This window comes from Salarias fasciatus, chromosome 4 (genome assembly GCF_902148845.1).
Source record: "Salarias fasciatus chromosome 4, fSalaFa1.1, whole genome shotgun sequence".
Classification (NCBI taxonomy): domain Eukaryota; kingdom Metazoa; phylum Chordata; class Actinopteri; order Blenniiformes; family Blenniidae; genus Salarias; species Salarias fasciatus.
In genome coordinates this window covers 23,110,523-23,122,333 of record NC_043748.1, presented here as the reverse complement: position 1 = coordinate 23,122,333, position 11,811 = coordinate 23,110,523, and positions in this window count along the sequence as shown.

Here is an 11,811-nt window from a genome sequence, read left to right as displayed (position 1 = left end):
TTAGTTTAGATCACCCGCTTTTTTTTACCTAGCCAAAAGATCGAGTTAGCACCATTGCTACATCCATGTTTGCTGACTAGTCGTATGTTCATTCAGAGGAGGTTTGCCGAGTGCGGTGGAAGAGCCTCAGGGACACCTACATCAGGGAGAGCCGGAAGGAGAGAGAAAGGAGGGACAGGAGTGGTGGAGCAGCAGCGACAGGTGCCAAGTGGCGGTACCTCGCCCTCCTGTCCTTTCTGGAGCCCTCCGTGGCGCCACGCCAAACTAGTGGGAATATGAGCCCACGGAGGGCCCAGGAGGATCAGGAAGGAGGGCGCCCAGAGGAGCCAGTAGAAGAAGCAGCAGGGCTTTCAGGTGCTTGAGGTCTCTCAAATGAAGCTATGAAAATATGTTGTACAAGGCTGACAAAATAAAACAAGGATTGAGTCATTGCTGTCAATAATAGAGTATTTATTTTACTGTTATTTTCATGTAATTACATATTAATATCATTTGCTGTAGTTGTCATCAGTGTAGTTGCAGCAGCTATAATAGCATTAAAAACAATCTGATAACAATACAAATGCTTGCACTTATGAGGTCATGTTTTTTATTTCTTTTATCATACCCTTTGGAACCAGGTGAGCTGCTGACCCAGCTGGAGGACACACAGCAGCCAGAGTCCTCCCTGGGTCTGCCTGGCCCCACCCCTGCTGCTGCTTCCACATCTGGCTCCTCTGCTGCAGAAACATCTGTGCAGGCTGGCCCTTCCTCTGCTGCTCCACCACCAGGTGTGGGAAGTTGTCACTTTAAAGATGTACTTAGTTTTTGTAATGTAGGGTGTGTAATTCACATACATTTCTCCAAAACTTCCATGGATGTATTTGGCTCCATATTTAAAATATTTAAAACTAAAGATTGATTGTACAGATAATGTTAGTTTAATATTTTGTACAAAAGTTAATTGTTACTAATTGTCTCAAGTTTTGTTTGTGTAAAAACTTTTCAGTGAAACATGTTTTCGCTCTCAGCATTCGCATTTGACTTTTTCTTTGAAGGTCCGAGGAAGAGAGGCAGAAAGAGGCGCCACGACTCCGGGCCCACAGAGTGGCAAAAGCAGATGCTGGACACTCTGAGGGCCATACCAGAAGCGCCTCCTGCTGCACCGCCCAGGCCTCTCTCCGAGGACGAGATGTTCCTCCTTTCTCTCGTTCCTCTTCTGCAAAAGGTGCCTCCTCAGTCCAAGGACTACGTCAAATTCCAAATTCATAAATTAATATATGACAACAGCACAGTTCTGTTAAATTTGGAACGATTGGAGCCTACAGAGTAAACTGGTTTATTAACCAAGAGGAGGCATCCTTTGCAGAAGAGGAAGCAGACCTTCTGCTCTCCCTCCCCTGAGGCTGTTCCACCGCACCTTCTCCAAGCATGGACTTTTCTGTTCCTGTCCCTGTGAACTTGTAAATAGTTATTTATTTTAGTTGTATATAGTTTCTATGTCAGAAATCAATCTATGTTCTATTTTGTAATAAATAACTTTTCCCCCACTTATTTTGGAGTCTTATTTATAAGCACAAAACAAGTTGACATACATGGTTTAAACAGCTAATATAGATATTGTCCCAAGTAAAACATTACTACATTTATGGGATTTATGAAATGTCATATCAAAAACAGACAAAAGTGTGGAATTCATGTTTTATTGTTTTCACATTAACCTGTTAAGACAATCTTCTAATTTGTAACTGGAATAATGTGATGAAGTTGAAGCTGCAGGCAGCAGTGAAGTCCTCACTCAGAGCAGTTATCTGCAAACAGAAAGAAGACAGATTTACAGCACAAATATAGAAACATTGATTTGGACTTTTGTTGTCCGGTTGCATGTCTTTTCTATTTCAAGGTTGTGGCTCTTTAGTTTTAAGTGGGTGGCTCTTAAAAGAGCCGTTGTGTGTCAGTCCTGTGGAGGACAGAACTATTCTCCTGGCTGCCATGGTACAGCTCCCTCTTCACAGAAGTGAGCCATGAACACCTCCCTCGCAGATGTGGCATCTCTGGTGGCGTTGTTGGCTCCCATCCGTCCCACGGATTGAAGAGGCTCTTCCTGGGCTGCTGCTCCCCTCTGCGCTGGTACATGGTGAAGTGCAGCAGGCCTCATGAAGTTGTGGAGAAGGCAGGTGGCCTTCACACACTTCTCTGCAACTTCAGGGAGGATTTCAAGAGCCCCTCGAAAAGCCCTCCACTGTGCTGACCAGATCCCAAATGCATCCTCCACCACCAGCCGAGCTCGGGACAGGCGGTAATTGAAGACGCGCTGCTCTCGGGTAAGACCACCACGTCCTGGAAAGGGCCGCATCAGGTTTCTGCGCAGGGGGAATGCCTCGTCTGCCACAAACACATGAGGCTGGAGTTGTCTGTGGTCAGCTCCTGGCAGGTGCAGATCCTGAGGCAGGGGCAGCGTGCCTTCGCGAAGGGCTTGACCAAAGGTGGAGTTGGCCAAGATCCCCCCGTCGCTGCTTTGACCATAACCTCCAACATCTATGATGCGGAACTGGTACCTGGCATCCACGACAGCAAGGAGGACGATGGAGTGGTCCCCCTTGTGGTTAAAAAAGAGAGAGCCAGAGTTGGGAGGTGCCCTCAGCTTCACATGCTTCCCGTCCAGAGCGCCACAGCACAGTGGGAAGTTCCAACGCTCCTCAAACTCCTCAGCGATGGACCTCCACTCTGCTGCTCCAGGCACGGCCATAAACTCCTCCGCTAGGCAATCCCAAATGGCTGTCACCACATCTGGGATGATAGTGGAGACTGTGGAGACGCCGACCCTGAAGCTGTTGGCAATGGTGCGGTAGGAATCCCCAGTGGCAAGAAACCTGAAGAGATAATACAACAATAAATCAGCTACTTTTATTCTGATACAAAACAGTTCAAAACTTCATATGAACATCTACACCAAGATGTGCCTTATTGGTTGGGTAAAAAATGGTAGAGCCTGCGTGACTTCTCCACAAACGGTTTCACAATATTTGACTCCATCACATTTCAGTCTATGACTGAATGTATCCATTATTTTTTTCATTTTTATTAAATGAAAGCATTTTGAAGAGTGATTACAAGACAGTTTTTTAAACAAATAAATATGAATTGACCAAATGGTTGATTAATATTACTATGTAAGTGTAGTGTAGAACAGTTTAGCCTAGTTTATTCCTAGTATTGTGCTGGTTTGGACAAAAATTAGCCCTGGTTTAAACCCAGTGTGGTGCATGATTAGGCCCGATTACGGTCCAGTTTAATCCCGTTTTAACTTTGGTTTCATCATGATTCAGTCCCTGTTTACCAGCGGTGCATAAATTAGATTAGGAAATGTGTTAAAACCCTGTATTTCAGTGCAACTTACCGCAAACAGATGGACAGACGCTCGTCTGCTGAAATGGAGCGCCTGTAGTTGGTGTCCTGGTAAGTGATGCGGGCGCCGACGCGGGCCAGGAGGTCATCGAACTGGGCACAGGTCAGCCGAAAGTACCGCTGAAAGCGACACTCATCCTGGCGCAGCTCCTGGAGCAAATGGTGAAACTCACCAAACTCCGACCGTCTCTGGATAATGTCGTGCACCCAGGCACGGCGTACTCTCCGCCGACGGCGTCGTGGTTCGGCTGTATGAATTAAATAAAGCCAAGCCGCTCGCTGGACAGGATCCATGATGCTAAAGCACACAGGAAAGGAAAGCCCGGAAGCCCCGCCAGGGAAAAAGCCCGGAAGCCCCGCCTCCCCACCAGACGCGACGCGTCGCGTCTGGTGGGGAGGCGGCTTTTTTGGCCCCGCGTTGATCAGCGTCGGACCTCAGAATTGACACGCGTTCAGCTTCTCGCGTTGACGCGCTTTTTGACGCAAAATCGCGTTCGGTGTGAACGTAGCTTAAGATTACCCAGAGCCCCCCAGGGTGTCCACGGTCCTACGATGGCCGCCAGTGAACGACGTTGTTGACTCCGCCTTAAGGCATCTAGTTCTTATATGATGTCTATGGTGACTCCCAGCAGGCTGGATTAGCATCATGCTGCCCCCTACTGGTCATTATTCATGCTGTACTTTAGATCAGGCTCGACCGCGAGGGATTAAGGGATCAGTGGGATTAAAGGGATCAGTGGGATTAAAGGGATCAGTGGGATCATTAAGTGGCCAATCCAGTTGGTTCGGTGGCCCGGTTATGGCCCACGGGCCGTAGTCTGGAGACAGGGAGATTACTGTAATGGGATTGTTGTAAAAGATTACTGTAATGGATTATTGTAATGGGATTACTGTAGTGAGATGACTGTTATGGATTACTGTAACTGGATTACTGTAATGGGATTACTTCTTGTGGTAGGACGACTTCCTGATTGACACACTGATATATGCAACTGTTGCAGAGCTGCTGTCTGTCCTGGTGTCCTGGTGTCCTGATGTCCTGGTGTCCTGGTGTCCAGGTGTCCTGATGTCCAGGTGTCCTGGTGTCCTGATGTCCAGGTGTCCAGGTGTCCTGATGTCCTGGTGTCCAGGTGTCCTGATGTCCTGGTGTCCAGGTGTCCAGGTGTCCTGATGTCCAGGTGTCCTGGTGTCCTGGTGTCCTGATGTCCAGGTGTCCTGGTGTCCTGGTGTCCTGATGTCCAGGTGTCCTGGTGTCCTGGTGTCCTGATGTCCAGGTGTCCTGGTGTCCTGGTGTCTGCCTGGTTCCTGTGGGCTGCTGAGGTTCCCCTTGCCTCGTGAACCAGCCCCGCCCACTCCTCGTCCTCTGGATTCTGGAGCTGGTCTCAGTCTGGTCGGAGTCCATAGAGGGGATTTCATGCGGTCCTGAAACGGCCGAGCCAATCAGCGTTGCCACTTATTGTTTTCAAATTGTTTTTGGCGAATTCCTGTGGCTAAACCGGAAGTGACGCTATCGCTGCGCGTATCGGAGAAGACGGACTTTAACTTTAACCATCGTCTGAAAGCTGCAGTCAGTAAAGTTACAGCCGAAATACCAAGAATTACAACAATCCAGCAACAGCCAGAGTCTGGCCTGGAGAGGGTCTGACAGGAAAAGACGTTTTCGCCTGTCTTTGTGTGTAGAGAAGCTAGAGCTAATGAGCTAATGCTAACCCTGAGAGAAGCTAGAGCTAATGAGCTAATGCTAACCCTGAGAGAAGCTAGAGCTAATGAGCTAATGCTAACCCTGAGAGAAGCTAGAGCTAATGAGCTAATGCTAACCCTGAGAGAAGCTAGAGCTAATGAGCTAATGCTAACCCTGAGAGAAGCTAGAGCTAATGAGCTAATGCTAACCCTGAGAGAAGCTAGAGCTAATGAGCTAATGCTAACCCTGAGAGAAGCTAGAGCTAATGAGCTAATGCTAACCCTGAGAGAAGCTAGAGCTAATGAGCTAATGCTAACCCTGAGAGAAGCTAGAGCTAATGAGCTAATGCTAACCCTGAGAGAAGCTAGAGCTAATGAGCTAATGCTAACCCTGAGAGAAGCGAACACATGTTGATGAGGTATTTGTTTTGAAGCGCTGATTGGCTGAAGTGCCTGTCAGTCAGAGGAGTAACCGACGCCCCCTGCAGGAGGTTTCAATGGGCTCCTGTCCAGACTGAGCTTCACTCCAAATCCAATGTGGATGAGGAGTGGGGGGGCTGGCTGACCAGGCTAAAGTTCCCCCTGGTGCAGTGCAGGGTTCTGCTGGTTTGAACCAAAGACGCCGCTCTGAAGGCTCCCTGCTTTTCTCTGCTGTGATTGGTGGAGACAGGGGAAAGGGGCGGGGCCTCAGCGAGAGAAGCTGCCACGGGTGGAGCAGTAGAACTCCCGTGTCTGCGGAACATCTGACGGTGCGAAGCCTCCACCCAGCTGCTGCACCCTGAAGGTGGATGAGCCGTGAAGCAGTTCACCTCCGTCACTCCGGGGGGCGCAGCGCATCCGACAACCACATCGGGATCAGCAGCAGTGACTGTGAACTTTAGCTTCTGGTGAAGCTAGCAGCTGCAGCTGTGCTGTCTGCGTGCTAGCATCCTGCCGGCTAACGGCTAGCTTCCTGCTCACTACCTACCTGTGAACTAGCTTCCTGCATGCTAGCTTCCTGGTGTGATAGCTTCTGGTATGCTAGTTTCCCTGCATGCTAGCTTCCTGTATGATTCGTTCCTATACGCTAGCTTCCTGCACGATAGCTTCTGGTATGCTAGCTCCTCTATATGCTAGCTGTCTGCGCGATAGTTTCTGGTATGCTAGCTCCTCTATATGCTAGCTTCCTGCGCAATAGCTTCCGGTATGCTAGCTCCTCTATATGCTAGCTGTCTGCGCGATAGTTTCTGGTATGCTAGCTCCTCTATATGCTAGCTTCCTGTGCGATAGCTTCCGGTATGCTAGCTCCTCTATATGCTAGCTTCCTGCGCGATAGCTTCCGGTATGCTAGCTCCTCTATATGCTAGCTTTCTGCGCGATAGCTTCCGGTATGCTAGCTCCTCTATATGCTAGCTTCCTGCGCGATAGCTTCCGGTATGCTAGCTCCTCTATATGCTAGCTTCCTGCGCGATAGCTTCCGGTATGCTAGCTCCTCTATATGCTAGCTTCCTGCGCGATAGCTTCCGGTATGCTAGCTCCTCTATATGCTAGCTTCCTGCGCGATAGCTTCCGGTATGCTAGCTCCTCTATATGCTAGCTTCCTGCGCGATAGCTTCCGGTATGCTAGCTCCTCTATATGCTAGCTTACTGCGCGCTGTCATCCAGATTTTCAGAGGTGAGCAGAACTTTGTGGACGGAACCAGGACCAGACGTTAGCGTGCGTTCTGCTCAGTCCTGGATCACATGGCGGGTCGAGGACCAATCACAGCTGGTGTTCTGCGACGGCGTGCGTTCCGCCGCTTCGCGGTGACGCAGCGGCGGTTGGAAGTTCTGCTCAACCTTTTCCTGAAGGCGTGAAATGAAGCTTCATTTCATTCAGTCAGGAGACGTCGTGTCGTTTTGAAGGTTTCTCAGCCTCTAATGCTAACGCTAACGCTAACGCTAGCGTGTCCTCTCCTGTCCTTCCAGTCGTCCTCTGCTCCCGTTCTGGATCCGACATCAGCATCGCCGGCTGCAGCTCCGCCCACTGAGTCCTGCTCCACCCGGCAGCCTCCGCCTTCTGGCCCAGGTAGGACCCGCTCGGTCGCAGTGGCTGATGGGTAAAAAGGCTGGGTTCATCCGGTTCATCAGTGAGTTCTGATGAAAATAAAGCTCACAGGAGGCACAACGCTGGAGTGTGTGTGTGTGTGTGTGTGTGTGTGTGTGTGTGTGTGTGTGTGTGTGTGCGTGTGTGTGTGCGTGTGTGTGGGGCGGCGGGTACTGGCGTGTTGATGTCGGTGTTGGAGTGTTAGCAGCTGTTCTCCTGGCCTCCTGACTGCGGTTCCTCCTGGTTCTTCTGGGGGGGCAGCGAGGGTAATGACGGGCGCCGTGTCCCTTGATGCCCCTCCAGAAAGTTTACCTGGTCAGCGGTGCGAGGGACCGTGGACCTGGGGGGGTCTGGTTTGGGGACCGGGGACCTGGGGGGGTCTGGTTACTCTGTTTTCTGCGGTTGAAACAGCCGCTGCTGCTCCGGAAGCTGCCGGGCGCAGATGGATCTGGTCCCGGTTGGATCTGGTCCTGGTTGGATCCGGTCCCGGTTGGATCTAGACCCAGCTGGATCCAGTCTGCCGGCGCTCTTCCGCGGCTCCGGAAGCGTTCCGTGGTTCCACCGTGGCGTGCCGCTCTGATCTTCCGGCGGCGAGCGTGTTGTGTAACGGGCGGCGTGGGCGGAGACAGAGACAAAGCACCGCCCACTCCTCGGGAGCCCAAACCACCGCACGCCGACCGGAGGAGCGGCGGAGAACCACCAGAGAACCACCGGAGAACCACCAGAGAACCACCAGAGAACCACCAGAGAACCACCGGAGAACCACCGGAGAACCACCAGAGAACCGCCAGAGAACCACCAGAGAACCACCAGAGAACCGCCAGAGAACCACCAGAGAACCACCAGAGAACCGCCAGAGAACCACTGTAGAACCGCCGGCAGCTCTCCGCTCTCCGCTCTGCAGTCTGTGGTTCTTTATCAAAGTTCCTGAAGACAGACGTTAAACCTCCGCAGCGTCCCGGCACTCCGGACGGCGTCCCTCTCCTGGACTCGACCAATCAGAAGCTCCGCCTTCCTTCAGTCGGCCGACGGCAAACAGCCAGCGCCTGTCAGGGTGAAGCGCCGTCAGAGGAACGTTTGCTCGGTTCAGACGTCTTTCAGCGGGTCAAAGGTTAACAGAAGATCTTTATTACTAACAAAATGAATTCAGGATAAAAAACGGCGTCACTCAGCCGCAGCAGCCTGGTTCTTATCCTGATCAAAAAAAAAAAGAAAAGAAAAATGAATCGACTCTGGACGTTGTAAAACCAACATTACACTGTAAAGAATTTCACTGTAAAAAACAGTCAAGTCCTGTCAGCAGGACGCCAGTATTTACTGTTCTTTTTACACCTACTGTCATGTACCTTCACAGTACAGGACTGTATTCTGAATGACAGTATTTTACCGTCACATAGCAGCGGGCGGTGTGGTAATCTTACAGCACATCTACTGTTATTTATTTTAGCAGGATACTACAGTATTTTGGATTACAGTAGATGACAGTAGGATAACTGTGTTATGGTCATTTTACAGTATACAACCAGTTTTTTCACAAAGCATAATAAATCTGCTATTTTACATTTAATTTTTACAAATCCCCACAAGCTAAAATACAACATCATCCAGGGTTTTGAAATTCTGGACTGAACAGCAGCTCAACGGACCGATGTCCATCCAACCTCATGTTTATCACCACAGCAGGGAACTGCCACAGTCCGACTATTAACACCGAAGACACGACTTTTCTTTTACTTTACTTAAGTTGTGTACCTTGTTGGCGTGTGCTTCTGCCAGCCGATCACAAACGCGTCCAAACAACTGAAGAAAGTAGCAGGTTAAGCTAGCAGAGGAGAGGAGGAGGGCACAGAGCGAACAACGCAACGACCTCTCACTCTGATGCTGTTTTCAAGAAACGATAACTGACAGAACAGAGCGCTCACTCTAACGCTGTTTCCCACAATAATCCTAAGTGAACTGATTTAAAGCTATAGTGCGTAACTTTTAAATGTCTATGAACGTCCGTTTTAGCCAGGCCACTGCTAGTGGAGATGACAAAATGCAGATTAAGCCGATTGGCTCCTCTAACATGTCGCGGGATTTTTCAGTATATATAATTATTGCTTTGCGTGTCGACCGGCGACATTCCCGCGCTGGCGCGCAGGAAATTACGCATTTTACGTCACAGCAAGAAGGGAGGGGGAGGACGCATAGAGGGTCTCATAGCAACAGGCTCAGCTCACAGTGTCAGGCAGACCGAGGAAGCCACATGCGACTTCAGGGTTCAGTCCGGGCGCCCCGCCCGCGCTAAGTTTTGCAGCACCCGGACAACGGAGAGGGGAAAAAAAAAAAAAAAACCTGTCAGACGGCGAACACCGGCAGCATTAGCAGCATTAGCAGCGTTAGCAGCCAGCAGCGTTAGCAGCAACACCACATGCTACCCCCCACCCCCAAACTCTTTTCCTGTAGGAAACACTTTACTTTGTGTGTAACAATTCGTTTTTCATCAAGAAGCTACTGGAGACCAACGGACAACAAATGATTTCTGCTGACCACCACTGGGTCTTTTCATCCACTGACCTGTCAGTTACAAATTAGCAGGCACCTTGTCTCCCGTTTTAATAAGCTATTTACATTTCTGTGGCAAAAAAAAAGAAAACAGTAATTACCTCTTCGAAAGAATCCCATCTTTTTTTTCACCAGCTGTCCTTATTCACGCAGAATAAAAACCGTTTCCAACTGTGATTTGCGCTGTGGAAATGCGATTCACCGTGGCAGATTGGGGGGAGGGGGGAGGGGGGCACTGGGGACACCCGAGCGTACGTCATATGGAAGCGCCGGCTTTATTGTTGTAATAATGCAGAATTCCGCTAGAGGGCGACCGAAGTTACGCACTATAGCTTTAATGTTGATAAGATGTTGTTGCCAATAATTCCTGAACTCTGAACTGGAATAAAAATCAGATCAGACCTTTAAGAAGCAAGTCTGAGAACCCAGGTATAAAACACAGGAGAATCTATATTCCATAACACTGCTGTACTTTATTACAAACCCTCCGCAGACTTTGTAACACGAATAACATTTAGAACATTTGTACTACAAAAAGAAAAGGTATTCCATGACCTCTTTGGAAGAAACTGTACATAATAAAATCCTCAATGAAGGATTTTACTAATGAGCATAAATTCAGACACTGCATTAAAATAACATCAAGAACAGTGAAACAGAACAGTCCAGCTGGTGAATAAGTCTTTTGTACATGTAGATGTGGACAATAAGTGGAGAAAGGGAAGAGAAGGAGGAAGAGTGGACAGTGAGAGGACTGGACTGCAGCGTCTGGCTGGTCTCCTCCATCACCGAGGACCAGTGTCTGTAAAAGAAACATTTAGCAACACGTCACTGGTAAAACATAAGAATGTGAAACAGACCAGCGGAGGGAGGGAAAGAAGTATAAGAATGAGGGGACAGAAAAGGGCCAGAGCAATAAACTGTTCAAGGGAGAGAGAAAATAAAAAGTGTGAAGAAGAGAAAACAGCAAGAGACCAAGGAGAGAGAGAGAGAGAGAGAGAGAGAGAGGTTAGTCTGTGGTGATGGTTTAGGGAGGGAGGTTTCCTCTGACTGGGGCCCAGTTACAGAGCTCGCTTTGCCAACTTGAGCAGCCTGACCAGGTGAAACAGACCTGATGAAGTACGGTAGGCTATTATTTATAACGTCAACTGTTCAATAATCATGCAGACAAACAATCCTGGACACTGACAGTAGTTTGAGATTAAAAATAAGTTTACTCTTTGGTTGAAGTCCACATGGAGAGCTTGGAGTGATGAGTCAGCTGTGCTGTCCAAAGTCAGGTTCAGGAGCATCCTGTCACGTCTTCTCACTCAAAAATAACTCGAGTGATGTGAAAAGTCTGATTAATAATGAAGTGTGGCATCAAAACAGAAACATAAGTCCACAATTATCCGTAAGATGCTGATGGATAGTGACACGACTTGTGAAGGAAAATGGTGCCGATCTCCACCGCTTGACAGAAAATACTGTTTTATACTGTTAAATTACAGTTATCTACTGTTGTTGTGAACTGACTGATTTTACCGTTAATCTACATGCTGTGGATATTTAACAGTACTTTACATTTATAATAAAAAACAGTAAGATACTGTTGTAAATTCACCTAAATATACAGAAATGTGTTACAGTCTACTTTAGCCAATCAATAAGGAGGCAGCCTCGTTATCTCGCTGCCATTTGGTGAAACTGTATGTTTTAATCTTAAAACAAGACTTGTATGAAAAAGTCCGGAATGTGTGTGTGGGGGGGGGGGGGGGGGGTGTTTACACACAGATCAGCTGTGAGCTCCGAGTCTGCTCTAGTCCTGCAGCTCCACACAAACCTCCCCGTCCTCCTCTGGTCCACCGAGACCAGGGACGGCCCAGGGACGGCCCAGGGACGGCCCAGGGACGGCCCAGGGACGGCCCAGGGACGGCTCAGGGACGGCTCAGGGACGGCTCAGGGACGGCCCAGGGACGGCTCAGGGACGGCTCAGGGACGGCTCAGGGACGGCCCAGGGACAGGGTCTTACTCTTATTCGCTGTGTTGTGTTGTTCAAAAGGACACGCTGGTAGCTATGTGTTAGCGCTATGATGCTAAGTTGCTACATGCTACTTTCTGTGCAGGAGGAGGCGTTCCTCCGTAGAGAGGGG